The sequence below is a fragment of the Saimiri boliviensis genome, chromosome 3 (assembly GCF_048565385.1).
Source record: "Saimiri boliviensis isolate mSaiBol1 chromosome 3, mSaiBol1.pri, whole genome shotgun sequence".
Taxonomy (NCBI): domain Eukaryota; kingdom Metazoa; phylum Chordata; class Mammalia; order Primates; family Cebidae; genus Saimiri; species Saimiri boliviensis.
In genome coordinates this window covers 142,387,600-142,403,104 of record NC_133451.1, presented here as the reverse complement: position 1 = coordinate 142,403,104, position 15,505 = coordinate 142,387,600, and the positions used below count along the sequence as shown (strand labels likewise).

General features: G+C 38.0%; 1 protein-coding gene across 1 annotated transcript in view; it reads right to left on the bottom strand.

Annotated features, from left to right (window-relative positions):
• The window catches only part of TTC29 (tetratricopeptide repeat domain 29), a 915,079-nt gene that overhangs the window by 582,383 nt on the left and 317,191 nt on the right, over nt 1-15,505 (bottom strand). The window contains exon 5 of the mRNA XM_074396845.1: nt 5,336-5,403. The gene's annotated coding sequence lies outside the window, so the exon portion shown is untranslated. The remainder of the gene's footprint in view (nt 1-5,335; nt 5,404-15,505) is intronic.

The following is a 15,505-nucleotide window of genomic DNA, read 5'->3' as shown; positions in this document are numbered from 1 at the left end:
GGAAGTAGATGGAGTTTCAACTCTGAATGCTCCTCTTGTGATAAAGAGGGAAAGGTAATTCCTGCAGCTGTGCCCTGACAATGTTAGCCTGCATAAGAATCACCTGGAAGGCTTAATAAAACACAGAATCATGGACCCTAGATTCTTAATACCCTGCCACAAATTCTAATACAGTAGATCTAGGGTGAGAGTGAGGAAACTGCATTTCTAGAGACATCTCACATAATGTTGATGATGCTGGTCCTTGGACCACACATGGAATGGCATTGCCCTAGAGCAGTGGTTCTCAAATATTCACCTGCTTCAGAATTAACTTGAGGGCTTGTTAAAATATAGGTTGCACCTGGGCCCCATCCACAGTGTTTCTGATTTAGTAGGTCTTGTGTAGGGCTTAGGCATTTCCATTTCTACCAAGTTCTCAGGTGATGGCAAGGCAGCTTGTTCTGCCACCACACTCTGAATAGCTTTGCTCTAGGAACTTTCTACATGAGAGTGGTTTTTATTTTTTTTTTTCTTTTCTGAAAAATTGCTGATCTCTAGAAATCTTTAGAAAAGAGAGGCTGGAGCAGGAGATGGCATATGTAGACTAGAGCCAAATGGAAGGCAGAAGACATCAATGAGAAAGAATACATGGTAGGGAGAGACCAAATAGGAGGAAAGAGGAAACATCTCAGGCATGCCCCACCAAAGTGATGAAGTGGGAAGAACACTAGTTTCTCAATCACATAGACATAGGTTCAAATCCCATGTGCGGTGCTCTCTGATGCAAAATATACAACCCAAGCCATTTTCTCAACTGAAAATGTGTATAATGATGCTTATTTCATAGGATTCTTCTGTGTGGTTCATGTAACAAATATATTTAAACACCTAACACATAATAAACAATAAAGAAATAGAGAAGTTTTGTGTATGTAAGTCCATAAATTTTAGCATATAAAAGGAAAAGCTTGGATAAATTTTCCAAATTTTCTTTATTTTTTCCCATAAGTGTTATGGTATTTCAGTCCAGTGTTCACACATTCCAAAACTGTTTGCTTTCTTATTGGGCTAGATGGCTTTAGGTCCTCCTCTTTCTTTAAGCATTTGATTATTAAGGGAAAAAAAGGAATCTTAATTACAAATTGAATAAGTGCAAGTACGTCTAAAGTATATTATCATTTCCAAAGCAGAAGAAAATAGTGTCTGGTTGACTTAGTCCAATCCAGCTTTATGAAGAAATATCCTACAGAATTTGAGGCTGCCATGATATCCATTGCTGATTTCAAGCAAAGGTTAGGCTGAACTTCCAGAACATCCCCACTCATCACCACTTCCTCCACTCTACCCTAACTTGCCCACCCCAAGGAAAATTAGCTTTGCCTGTTGTGATTTGGGATACAGGCATTCCCAATGAGAAACATGCTAACTATAGTACTCTTCAAGGACCTGTGAATGGAGAAGAGGGCACTAGTTTCCTTCTTACACTACTCCTTCTGGTCATCTCAGCATATACCATGTTATAATCCAAGTTAAAATGATTTAGGTTTCTGCCTACTAACTCCAAGCAAAGTTCAAATCCCACATAAATAAGGTTTTTCTACTGTCGACATAGCAATCATTTTTCTGTACCAGGATTTATTCTGATATTCCCATGGTTCTTAATTCTGCATGTTTTCCAACTGTTGCCTGCCTTCATGAAATAGCACCGATTTGACCCAGGGGTCTGTTCCTGTCAGTCATTGGATGAGAAGTTTTTGTTTATTTGTTTGTTTGTTTTTGAGACAGAGTCTTGCTCTGTCACCAGGCTGGAGTGCAGTGGCACAATCTTGGCTCACTGCAACCTCCACCTCCTGGATTCAAGCGATTCTTCTGCCTCAGCCTCCTGAGTAGCTGGGACCACAGGGTGCATGCCACCATGCCCGGCTAACTTTTGTATTTTTAGTAGAGACGGAGTTTCACCATATTGGCCAGGGTGGTCTCGATCTCTTGACCTCGTGATCTGGCCACCTCGGCCTCCCAAAGTGCTGGGATTACAGGCGTGAGTCACTGCGCCAGGCCGAGAAATTTTTTATGATATATTTGTGCAACTGTCGCATTAGGATAAGGAAGGCAATGGAAATCCCAGGCCAGCATTGGCCATCCTTCTTCCAGACCATTCCAAGCAACATCAGGCATGCTTCTCAGTTTTTATTAATCTCTCCAAGCAAAGAAATCACAAACCATTATGCCTTTTTTTTATTTTTAACCTTTATATTTTAATTTATAACAAAGAAATACATATATCTTTTTAAAAAATCAAGTTGAACCAAAATGTTTATAATTAAGGTGACAGTATGATTTATTATACAAACTGAGAAATTCTGTCTGGCATAAATATTAGCGCAAACAGGATATTGGATATGACACATAAACCAGAACTGTCACAGGCAAACCAATATATAGAGTTGCTCTTAAAATAAAAAATAGCAGATCCTGACCCACCCAACTCTCAACTTCACTTCCTACCATCCATCACTGTTAACTCCTTTAGCTATTTTTTCTAGAATTTATCTCCTTTTTTTCTATAGAACTAATTATATGACTAGCTCTCAAATAATCAGTGTCAGGCATTAACTATTGACTTGCTATTATCATAGAATAAAACCAAGTGCTCTTATACCACTGATCTCTCATTCCCATCCTACTATTACATCACTATCTTTTTGTTAAATTAATAATAATTTGCAAATTTTCCCATAAAATATTATTCACTACAGAATCAAGTAATACCGAAGTATTTTATAAAAGAACTATGCTTTTTTCTTATACTTCTTATAGCTCTTTTCCTGAATTTAAGTTGCCCTATTTCTTGATCTTTGCAACTTCAATAATCACGTCTTTATTTTCAAGTTCTCCATCCTAGTCTAACATTGAGTTGTTCTCACCTGATAGATCATATATCATCTATCAAGTCCCCTTTATTTCCAGACCATCTCTTTCCTGAAGTTCCTAATCCTGCTGATCCAACCTGAGCTAATGCCTGCTGTAGAGGGGTCATCCCGAATATTATTTCTTCTGAGTCAGAATCACTGTTTCTTGGAAATGGTATTTCATCTTGATTTATTTCTTGACTGTTATGAAGCACATTCAGAAGAGGCTCTCAAAGAATACATGAGTGCCTGAATCCTCACATATGTGCAAATGTCTTCAAGTTGCCTAAATTTTTACTTGATGTCACGTCCAGTCATATTGCCAGATAATATGACTGGACGTAACACTGTAGTTAGGAAATCATTTTCACTCAAAATTGTGAAATACTTCATTCCTTCTAGTACCTAGCGTAGCTATAAAGCAGATGCTATTCTGAGGCTTATACCTTTATTGGTGAGGACCACAAAATCAAAAAGGAAGGGGCAACTAACCTAAGCAGAAAACCTGATTTGCAAACACACATTACCAGTAGAAAGATTTTTATCTGCAGAAAAAGCTACGTACTCTTAAAAATATTTGCCAGTTGACCCTAATTCATTTATTGATTTACCAGTGTAAATTTTTGTATTCTCACTTACTGGGTTGTTTTTAAATTGCTAAATACATCTTTTTTCAGCCAAGGAAGCTCAAATCCAGCTCCTGTAAATAATATTTTTCTTATTTGGAATAAATTGCTTTAAGTATGCATTTGCTGTGCCCTTTTTTTTTTTGAGACAGAGTCTTGCTCTATCACCCAGGCTGCAGTGCAGTGTCACCATGTCAGCTCACTTCAACCTCTGCAACCCCAGTTCAAGCAATTCTCAAGCCTCAGCCTCCCAAGTGGCTGGAATTACAGGTGCATACCACCACACCCAGATAATTTTTGTATTTTTAGTAGAGACAAGGTTCACCATGTTGACCAGACTGGTCTCAAACTTTTGCCTCATGTGATCTTCCTGCCTTGGTCTCCCAAAGTGTTGGGATTATAGGTGTAAGCCATCAAACCTGGTTTAGTGTACCATTTAGTAAGATAATTGATTACCATACATACACACTGCTTTATTGCTGTGATTAGACTTTGGTAGAGTAGACAAGAAAAACACACAGAAGACATAAAAGAACAATATTCTTCTAGAGCATAGAACAGTTCATCATCATGTTTGATAATCCACCCAGAATGTTTGTAGAATATCCAAGACACAGAGAATTAGATTTTGTTTTTAAAAACAAAAACACCAAGCAATGGCAGCAAAAGCCAAAATAGACAAAGGGGATCTAATTAAACTAAAGAGCTTCTGCACAGCAAAGGAAACTACCATTGGAGTGAACAAGCAACCTACAGAATGGGAAAAAATTTTTGCAATCTTTCCATCTGACAAAGGGCTAATATCCAGAATCTACAAAGAACTTAAATTTGTAACAAAAAAACAAAAACTCCATCAAAAATGGGCAAAGGATATGAACAGACATTTCTCAAAAGAAGACATTTATGCAGCCAACAAACATATGAAACAAAGCTCATCATCACTGGTCATGAGAGAACTGCAAATCAAAACCACAATGAGATACCATCTCATGCCAGTTAGAATGGCGATCATTAAAAAGTCAGGAAACAACAGATGCTGGAGAGGATGTGGAGAAACTGGAACACTTTTACACAGTTGGTGAGAGTGTAAATTAGTTCAACCATTGTAGAAGACAGTGTGGTGAATCCTCAAGGATCTAGAACCAGAAATACCATTTGACCCAGCAATCCCATGATTAGATATATACCTAAAGGATTATAAATCATTCTACTAGGAAGACACATGCACATGTATGTTTATTGCAAAGACTCAGAACCAATCCTAATGCCCATCAATGATAAACTAGATAAGGAAAATGTGGCACATATACACCATGGAATACTATACAGCCATAAAAAGGGATGAGTTCATGTCCTTTGCAGGGGCATGGATGAAGCTGGAAACCACTATTCTCAGCAAACTAACACAGGAACAGAAAACCAAACACTACATGTTCTCACTCATAAGCGGTAACTGAACAATGAGAACACATGGACACAGGGAGAGGAACATCACATTCCAGGGCCTGTGGGGGGTGGGGGGGCCTAGGGTAGGAATAGCATTAGGAAAAATACCTAATGTAGATGATGGGTTGATGGGTGCAGTAAACCATCATGGTATGTATATACCTATCTAACAAACCTGCACATTCTGCACATGTACCCCAGCACTTAAAGTATAATTTTAAAAAAGCCATTTTACATTGCATCTGTTATTTTACATAATGATAACGCTACACACATCAAGGTTTCACACAGCTTAAATAAAGATCTATGTAGTAGAACAAATACTTCACAATTCTGTCCTTCGAACTCATTTGTAACTGCTACTGTACTTACTCTTCAGTTGATTCAAACGTGGATTACCAAATATCCCAAGGGTGCAGAAGGCTCCAAAGCAATTAAACCTATGGCAAAGATTGAAATCAGTTTTTTTCATCTTTTATTTCTTCCAAAAAGAAAAGTCAAAATTTCATGTTCTCTTAAAAGAGAATACAAACTTTCAAGTTTTTCAAAGTTGCAAATTTTAAGCTGTCCTAAATAACTTTAAAACGAAAAGAAATGTGCTTTCCTGCAGTATGTTTCTATATTGTCTGCATGAGTTGAGACAAAAAGAGGTATTTGCAATGAATTCCAGGTCTTAATGGTATGAAAATTTACCCTTTAACCATCCACAAATGAGATGCAATCAGGCAGCTAAAATTACTTCTCAGTTTAACATCATCTTTCAAGGCCATGATGGGACATGGAACCGTCCATAGCCTTCTCTCCACTGTACACATCAGGAAGCGGCCACTGTTAACAGCCCTCCCTTTTTGCAGGATTAGACAGTAATAGGCCCACCCTGAGCTTATTTGCAGAGGACAGCTATGAAAACACTTCCAAAGATATTCACTCCAGGCTAGAAAATACTTTTTCCCCCTTAGCACGAAGATTCATATTGTACACTAGTAAATCTCTCTGCAGGTTTTCATCATGACGATGTGCTCAGAAAGGAGTTCTAAGTTGGATGAGCATCCTGCAGTAGTTACAGGGCATCATGGATGAAAAACATGTCTCCTTTAAAACAAGCTACTAAAAAACATCGAAGCAGATCATATTCATTAACATGAAATATAAATATTTATGGGAACAAATAGAAAAGTGCTACGGTCTCATGTAATTTCTTAAAATTTCTGATTTTCATTTTATGTGATCTCCTCAGTGCTTTCCATGGAACCAAACAAGTTAGCCATTAATATTCATAAACAACTTTCATTGTCAAGTTTAATTCCTAAATTTGAAGGATTATCTAACAAGTTCCCAAATGATGCTCACACTGCTGGCCCAAGGACCACACTCTCTACTAACCTAGAGAATTTTCCACACAACAATGTCTTTTGTCGACAATTGTTCTGTCCTGTAGACATCTTTATAGAGGAGGTACAGGGGCAGTAGATGGCAAAAGTAAGCTATGGTAAAATGGAAGGTAAAGCATATTAGTGGGGAGGAAAAGACAGTAGGTAAAAACTAAGTAGGAAGAGAAGAAAAAACATCTCAGGCATGCCAACAAAATGGCAAAGTGGGAACACCTATGTTTAGTCACATGGATAGAGATTCAAATCCTATAACTGGTGCTATGCATGGTGCTATAAGAATAGGAATTAGAATATATATATATTCTTATCTGTAAATGGGGATAAATAATACTTTTCACCTGGTGTTGTATATGTTCAATGTGGGAAACATATCAAAGCATCTAGCTCACAGTAAGAAGCAATAAAATAACACAACAGGTTTTTGTACTCAGTGCATGAATTTGAGAGTATAGAAAGAAAAGCATGGATGATTTTCCCAGACTTCCTTTATTTATTTATTATTCCCTGTAAATACCATGTTGCCTCAACCAAAGAGGGGGAGGTCAGCACCTTGTGGCTGGCTCTTCAGGGACGCACAGTTCTCAAGTACAGTAGCTGTATTTCTTTTTCTGAATTTTATTTCCATTTCCATGTATATGTGATTATGCAATCATTTCATCTATTATGAAAGTCAACAGCTTTTTATTTCACATAGAAAATGCTAAATTACAGTTTTAAACAGTTTAGGTTGGGAGGGGCAAGACACCAGAAGATAAGTTAAAAAGTTACATTTTATTTTGAGAAACCAGAATCAAACGAAGTCTCGAGCTGCTTTTGAGGCTGTCATTCTTTCGTCCACACAAAACTTTGTCAATGTTTTCGATGTCGTCCAAGTTCTTTTCTCCTTAATCTATAACTACTGAAATGAATTATTGTTTTCCATTTTGCTATTGCCAGCTGTGATAATTTTACCTTCATGTGGTAATACTTAATTCTTTAATTAATTAATATTCTACCAGATTTAAAATAAAAATCAATACTACTTACATTACCAAAATTATCATAATGGCCAACAGCCATCGACTGAACATCTCCTATGTGGCAGGCATTATAAATGTGTTTAAGAGATTTGGGGACATCTTTCCACAGTCATCAAAGTTCCAAGGAGCCTAACTGATAGTACCCTCTTCACAAAGTTGACTTAGACTAATTATTTTTCATGACAGATCACGTTCACAGGCTATAAATCACATCAGTTAACCCCGTGGTTGTTATCAGCAACTGGGTCCTCACCCGGAAGCTAATTATTTATAAATACGGGCCACCAGTTTCTCTGTGGCCCCCGTCCCTCCAGCCGAAGTCTTTTCATGACCATCTCACCAGCTGGGAGGCACAGAGCCTGCTTTATGAGGATGTGATGACAACAGGGTCCTATCTGCAGCCTTCCCTGCAGGGATGTGTGAAAGTGAAAGGCTATGGCCTTTCACCTTTAAATTTCCACTGGCTTCTTGCCTTCGTTCTACAAAGATGCTCTTGCTTTTCTGAAAGAAAGCCCTTTGCTCCATTCTCTTCTCTTTTCTGCCTTCCCTGGACTCCTTTTACTGTTTATGCCCAAACATGTCAAAAACGTAATCTTATGATGTGTTGACCACCAGTTATGAACAAGATATTTGAACATACTTAAACCTCTGAAAACATGCAGTGATGAAAACACGTTCAGAAAATTTCAACACTGAAATCTAAACTCGTGTTTGATGCCAAGGCCTGTGTTTTACTTCCCACACCTCCTAGAGGTGTCCACACCAGCTTAATCCCTTTTCTCACCGGGCCAGAATATACAGACCAGTTTTCTTTAGAAAATCAGCATTTGTAATTTTCAATATGAAGTTGGCTACAAATCATAACTATCTTTCCTATGTGGTGCCTGTGTGGCTAAAAGTATCTTCATATAAGGTTATAAGGTGTTCAGGGTCACCTTCTGGAATGTTTCCTTGGAGGACATAGCCATGTAATTTGGAATCTGTATAGTCTCCTCGATGGAAAGAAAAGGAAAGCTTTAAACAGAAGATGGCACCATGAATAAATCTTGGAAAGAGAGAGAAAGAGGAGGGAAACAGGAGCAGAGGGAGATGAGAAGTAGGAGGTTAGTAGGGTTCTCTATTTCTAAGCCTAGTGAGTAAGTGTTTCAATTTAGTGGTTAAGTCCACTTGGTCAACCCCAACCAGTGGTAGATTTCACCCAGCCCTAAAGCTTCAGGCCCCTTGCTTCTGACTGGCTTGGCACTCTCCTGCCTCAGGACATTTGCATATAGTCTTCCCTCTACATGGACTGCTCTTTCCAAATACCCACATAACTCACTCTCCTCTCTTGGGACCTTAACTCAATTTTCATTTTCTCAGTGAGGGCTTCTTCATTTCTATTTTTGAAATTGCAACAGCACTCTCTCCTCCATCATCTTCTTTTTGACTGTTTTATTTTTCTATATGGCACTTATATAGTATATAATTCACTTTTTAGTTTTTATTTTGCATATTGTCATCCCTTTCCACTGGAATGGAATGTCCATGAGGATAGGTATTTTTGTTCACTGCAGTATCCTAATGCCCAAGCTGAACTTGGCATTCCATAAGTGATGTTAAATGTTTGTTGAATGAATGGATGCACAGGAAAGATAATTGCATTTCATAGCCCAACTTCATATAGAAAATTACAAATGCTGATTTTGAACAAATGGATATGTAAGTGTCCCTCCACCTAAGTCCTCACACTGAACAGCTATTTAGTAATGCAATATATGTGGGGCAAAGTTGAGTTTTCCTTTTAGTGACTAAGCCCCATCTTAATTCAGTGGAGCACATTTTACTTGGTCCTGGGCCCATAGGTCACCAGGAATATTTTTATTCCAGAATTACACGTTACTGCTGGGGCTTGAGGCTGGTTCTTAGGGCACCTCTGCCCTAGGCACTTGAGAGTACTGTTCAAGACAGGAGAAATGTTCACAGCACTCACACTGTGAACAATAGAGATGAGAGCAGCTGCGTAAGAAACCAGAGGTAAGCTATTCTCAGAGTCAAGGATAAAGGGCTGGAATGGCTATTCTCAAATCTGCCTTACCATTTTCAGATTACAAAATCTTAGTCCCACAGGCCATAAGTTATAAGGTTGATTGTATCCAAAGGGCTCATAATATCACCACATTGCCATGTTAGTGAATACCCTAACTCCATAGAAAGCTGACACGCATCATTGTATATTTGTTGCTGTTTAGTGAACATCATAATCATTTTTTCCCGAAAATTCGAAAGGTTCTACAAATTTAGAGGAGGGTGGTTTGGGGTGCTTTTTCTCAATTTTCAAAACGTTTTAGCATATTTGGTTTGAAACTCAATGAAAGGAAGATTTTTAAAAGTCATACCCCATTGGCCTTTCCCAAGAACAATTTTATACTGGAGTCTGGCTGCAGGGGTTAAACATGGAGTGTGCTTACGGCTCAGATTTCACAAGAAGGAAATGCATGGAGTGTCTCCCAGGAATGTCAAGCCCAAGAGGCTGAAAGCGGACTTGAGAAAAATCAAACATGTGTACATTCTAGTCGTATTTTATTACAAAGCAAACAGGAAATTCAACATTAAATGTAACAGCATCACATGAGATCCAGTCAGAAAGGCTTTCATTTAATGAAGTCATGGTAAAGTTATAGAAATGTCAATAAATGGTTGAAAATGAAAAGATAATTGTGGTGAAAGATTATTTTTAAAGTGTAATTTTTTTTAATTTTAAAAAATTAGTCAAATAATGGGTTGAACCCTGGGGGTAAATCCAGCTTTGCAAGCAGCCCCCGTGCCAGGTGCCTCTCCAGAAGTCAAGCAGCAGCTTCTTGCCTCTTGTCTGGTGAATTAAGGTAGCTTCACAGTGGTTCACAAGAAGCCAGCCCCAAAACTGTGAGATACTAATTTAAAAATGACCACACATCTGAAAGCAACTGAAGCTCCATATATGGGTACCTGGAAAAGACTGAGCAATACACATTGTGGGGAAGGCTTTTACTCCGGTTTAGAACCTTATAAATTTTAAAAAATGGAATGACTAAGAAGATTGCTAGTGGACACTCATATTTCCCACTGGATGGTTCTAAGACCACCAGCCAGATTCACAGGGTGGGGTGGGTGTGGAGATTGAGAATGTGCTTATTAAAAATACCTAATGTCGATGACGGGGTGATGGATGCAGCAAATCATCATCGCATGTGTATACCTGTGTAACAAACCTGCACACTCTGCACATGTACCCCAGAACTTAAAGTATAATAATAATAATGTAAAACTCTAAAACTTAACATAGACCTACTGAATATGCAATTTCTGAGAGTGGCTTCCTGGAATCACCAGACTTCTCATACTTCTGATGCTTGCTAAAGTGTAGGGCTAACACTAGAGTGGGTTTCAAACTTTGCCACATACAGAAACACCCAGGAGGCTTTAAGAGTGAAGTCTAGTCCAACCTCCAGAAATTTTGTTGTATTGTTTGAAATGCAGCCTAGGCATCAGAATTTTTGAGAATCATATTTAGATGATTCAAATATTGAGGCAAAGTATAGAATTACTGCAGTAGAATTTCTTCTGAGTAATAGCCTTCTCCTTCTTATTGTATAGAAATAAAACATGAATCATAAGACAGTTATGATGAAATAGGCAAAGTTCTGTGACTTATTTCCAAAAAAAAATCGTTAACACATTGAAATTATTCTCTGATTATATGGGGTAACTCAAGGACTTGAAACTGCAGTGGGTCAGATAACTGTCCAAGGTATGATTAAATCCTTTTTGAGAAGAGGAAACATCTAGCAGAAAACTGTAGACTTTAAAATCCCTGGAGATAAACCAGAGAAAGAGAGATTTCATTGATCTGCTGGAAACCTTCTTCCTTCAAAGTTAGCAAAGGATTTGGGTGAAACATTGAAATGTGTGGCCCCTTTCAAGCACCATTCAACATGCTTTTAAACCTTAATTATGTTCTTTATAATTTGGGTGTACAAGGGTTAATGATAATATCCAATATTCATTGACCTCTTACTACAGGTCAGGCACTGTGTGAAGCACTTTCAATGCATTCTGTTACTTATTGTTATGTGGTAAGTATGATTATTACCCCATTTCACAAAAGAGAAAACTGAGACTTAGTGATATTAAATGTCTAAGGTAACACAGATTTTTAAGATCTTCAGAGCCTATGTTCTTAATTTATATTGATACATCATATATTTAAACAAAGACTCAGTATTACTTAGTAGTAGTAACATACATAGAAAAAACAAAAAGAGGAATAGATTTGTTTCTGTCCAAAAAGTGGTTCTTCAATCATACCTAACTACCCCAGCTATGATGAATGAGCTCCTATTCCCTGAAGTTGCAAATGTCTTTGTAAGTATAGGAAACCTAATATTGTCTCAGTGAACCCCACCTTCCCTGGGGGTCTGTTAGTGACCAATTTGTCATGGAAGGTATAGTCTTCTATTTTTAAACTACAGATCAGCTCTCAGACAAATCCCGTAATTAAAGGAATGAAGTCTTTGTTTGAAAACTGGAGAGGAAAACCCAAAGATCTATAGAGCAAATAAGGCACAAAATGACATGGGTTAGAGGTCACTTGCCTACTCAATGCACACCCAGGTTCTTGACTGTTGTCTTGTCTGTGTGACTAATGATCTCCATGGTATCCCATTGCTGAAATGGATCTTTGTCTTACTCAATACTTAGAGAACAGATTCCCTGTTAAGGCTCTTTCTCAAGTGGATTTGCTTCCAGAACATATTGTCAGATTATTTTTTAACGTTTTAAGGTGTGATAGGAGGATGGACTTACAACACTTTAAAAAAGAATAATGTTAATACCCAGTGGACCTGCGACCCACTTCAATCATCTTGGAGAAAGGTGAAACTCCGCACGGCTCTTCCATCAAATAAAATCCAGGGGCAAAGACGGGAGTGAAAGGGAGATGCAAAAGCATTGCTGATTTTTGCAGTCAATTTCTGTCATCCTTTCATCAACTAAGATATTTTTAGCCTAAGAAGGAAAGCCAAGAGTCCTCATTTCTTGTCTCTTTTCCATTTCTGGCTCACCATGACCTGAGAAAATTGCTACCTCCTTCGATTAGTCCTTTTCTCTCAGAAATGGAGATAATGATGTCATGTTTTTGCCACTTAATCCCAGTGATAATGCTAGGGTTAGTGGGAATGTTTGGAAAGGGGAGAAAAACCCCTTTGAGCTGGTATGAAAGGTGCTGGTAAGTACAGTACTTTATTATAAACAATAATAACGGGCCTTATGTTCTTGATGTCTGGAGAACAAACCATTCCCCTTTTGGCCTTCATTAAGACTTAGACCCAAAGGTGCTAATTAGCACGAAATGTATGTACTGAATGGTACCTAAAGCCTAAAGGAGTTAATTCATCTCCAAAAAGTGACTGATTTCCCCTCCGCCTTGCCCACACTAGGTTGCCGGCCATTGTTATTAGTGTAGGATATCTGTACCCTTCTCACAGGGCTGGTGGGCCCCATTAGCTTCCTCCAATTTATTTAATAGAATATAGAGGATCCGGAAGTGCTATTGGAATAATTGCCTTCTATTTTAATATTTCCTCTTGACTCATTGGTGGAAGCAGTCCCAAACTAATAATGATTACCCGAGACAGCCCATAATTGCTATTCATAAATAAGTGCTATTTCCTATATCATTTTCAACATATATTTTTTTCACAATGCATAGAGTAGGTCTATCCTCTTTTGGTTCTATTTTTTTTTTAATCTTCTTTGTTCTTAGACCAACTCCAACACCTTTTTTTTTTAATTGTACTTTTAAGTTCCGGGGTACATGTGCAGATCTTGCAGGACTGTTGCATAGGTACACACATGCCATTGTGGTTTGCAGTCTCCATCTGCCCGTTGCCTACATCAGGCATTTCTCCAGTGTTTTTCCTCCCCAACCTTCCTGCACTCCTGCTTTCCCTCCCCAGTCCCCACCCCTCAATAGACCCCAGTGTGTGATATTCCCCTCTCTGTGCCCATGTGTTCTCATTGTTCAACACCTGCCTATGAGTGAGAACATGTGGTGTTTGGTTTTTTGTTCTTTTGTCTGTTTGCTGACAATCATGGTTTCCAGATTCATCCATGTCCCTACAAAGGACACAAACTCATCCTTTTTTATGGTTGCATAGTATTCCATGGTGTATATGTGCCACATTTTCTTTGTCCAGTCTATCACTGATGGGCATTTGGGTTGGTTCCAGGTCTTTGCTATTGTAAACAGTGCTGAAATGAGCATACATGTGCATGTGTCCTTATAATAGAATGAATTATAATGCTTTGGATATATACCTAGTAATGGATTGCTGAGTCAAATTGAATTTCAATTTCTAGATCCTTGAGGAATCATCACACTGTCTTCCACAATGGTTGAACTAATTTACACTCCCACAATAGTGTAAAAGTGTTCGTATTTCTCCACATCCTCTCCAGCATCTGTGGTCTCCAGAGTTTTTAATGATTTATGATTTTTTAATGATTCTAACTGGCGTGAGATGGTGTCTCAATTTGGTTTTGATTTGCATTCCTCTAATGACCAGTGATGATGAGCATTTTTTCATGTTAGTTGGCCCATAAATGTCTTCTTTTGAAAAGTGTCTGTTCATATCCTTTGCCCACTTTTGAATCAGTTTGTTTGTTTTTTTCTTATAAATATGCTTTAGTTCTTTATAGATTCTGAATATTAGCCCTTTGTCAGATGAGTAGATTGCAAAATTTTTTTGCCATTCTGTTGGTCGCCGGTTCACTCTAATGATTGTTTCTTTTGTTGTGCAGAAGCTCTTAAGTTTAATTAGATCCCATTTGTCTCTTTTGGCTTTTGTTGCCAATGCTTTTGGTGTTTTAGTCATGAAGTCCTTGCCTATGCCTATGTCCTGAATGGTACTGCCTAGGTTTTCTTCTAGGATATTTATGTTATTAGGTCTTATGTTTAAATCTTTAATACATCTGGAGGTAATTTTAGTGTAAGGCCAACACCTTTTGCATTTTGATTGATGTGGCATGCTCCCTCTCCCATCACTGAACCAAACCTTCTTACAGTTTAGCATAAAATTCATCAAGATCTGAACTAAGTCATCTAGATCCTGGCCTCTCCCTACCAATATGTTTTACCCAGGACAATGCCATAAGCAAATAGGTACTTAATGTGTGATGATGATTATCATAAAAGTAATTACAATTTTAACCTAACAGTGTCACAGAACGTGTAAGAATCATCCTCTTGGTCTCCATCCTTCTCTCTGTCTTTCTTCATAAACACTAATATCAATGTTAAGTAGAAGTTAGAGAATCCTGAGGTACAGTTAGTAAACTATCTAATCTTTACCAACAAATATATCTCAGAGGTCGCACTTATTTATTTTAGCATACTGTGGCTGATACATGGGCTGAAATGCAAGACCAGCCTATATGTTGTCATGTTGAAAAATCCCATAATGAATGTGAGTATGGTGTTTACGGTACATCTTATGGTATGAAGCCCAGGCGGCTGGAATCACCTTAACCATCATCTAATCCAAGTTTTTTATCATACAGATAAGAGTAGCCAAGCTCAGGAAGGTGAAGTGGCTTAGTTAAAGATCATGTTTACCCATTCAAAGTTATCTCTAGTAATAAAGGTGAGGTATGGAAAAAATTTAAAGATAATGCTAGTCAATTAAGAAGATTTCTAGAGGTCTAATAGAAAAACTACCTTAGGGTAACACCAATGTTATCTAAATCAAATTGCTATATTACTCCAAACCACAGCACTAGCCCCTGTCTAATACTGAAATGAACTGTATTTTTCTTAACAGAAACTAAACTTCTAGAGAGATAATTAACCATGTAAGTAAACAAGCTAGAAGTGAAAGAGAAAGGCTAGAGAAGATGAGTTGAAGATGTGTATCCATGAATATGTTTGTCAGCTTGACTCACTCTACAGCAACCCTGCACTCCTAATAGCAGTAAGAAAAGTTCTCACAGATCAATTTGATAACAAGGAATTCCCAAACTCTCCCTAAAGAATTAATCTTGAGTTCCTGAGAGGCAGAGCTTGTCACAGAGACTTTCAGGGAATCTTAATGACCTGGCAAGAAAGGAGCTGTTATGGG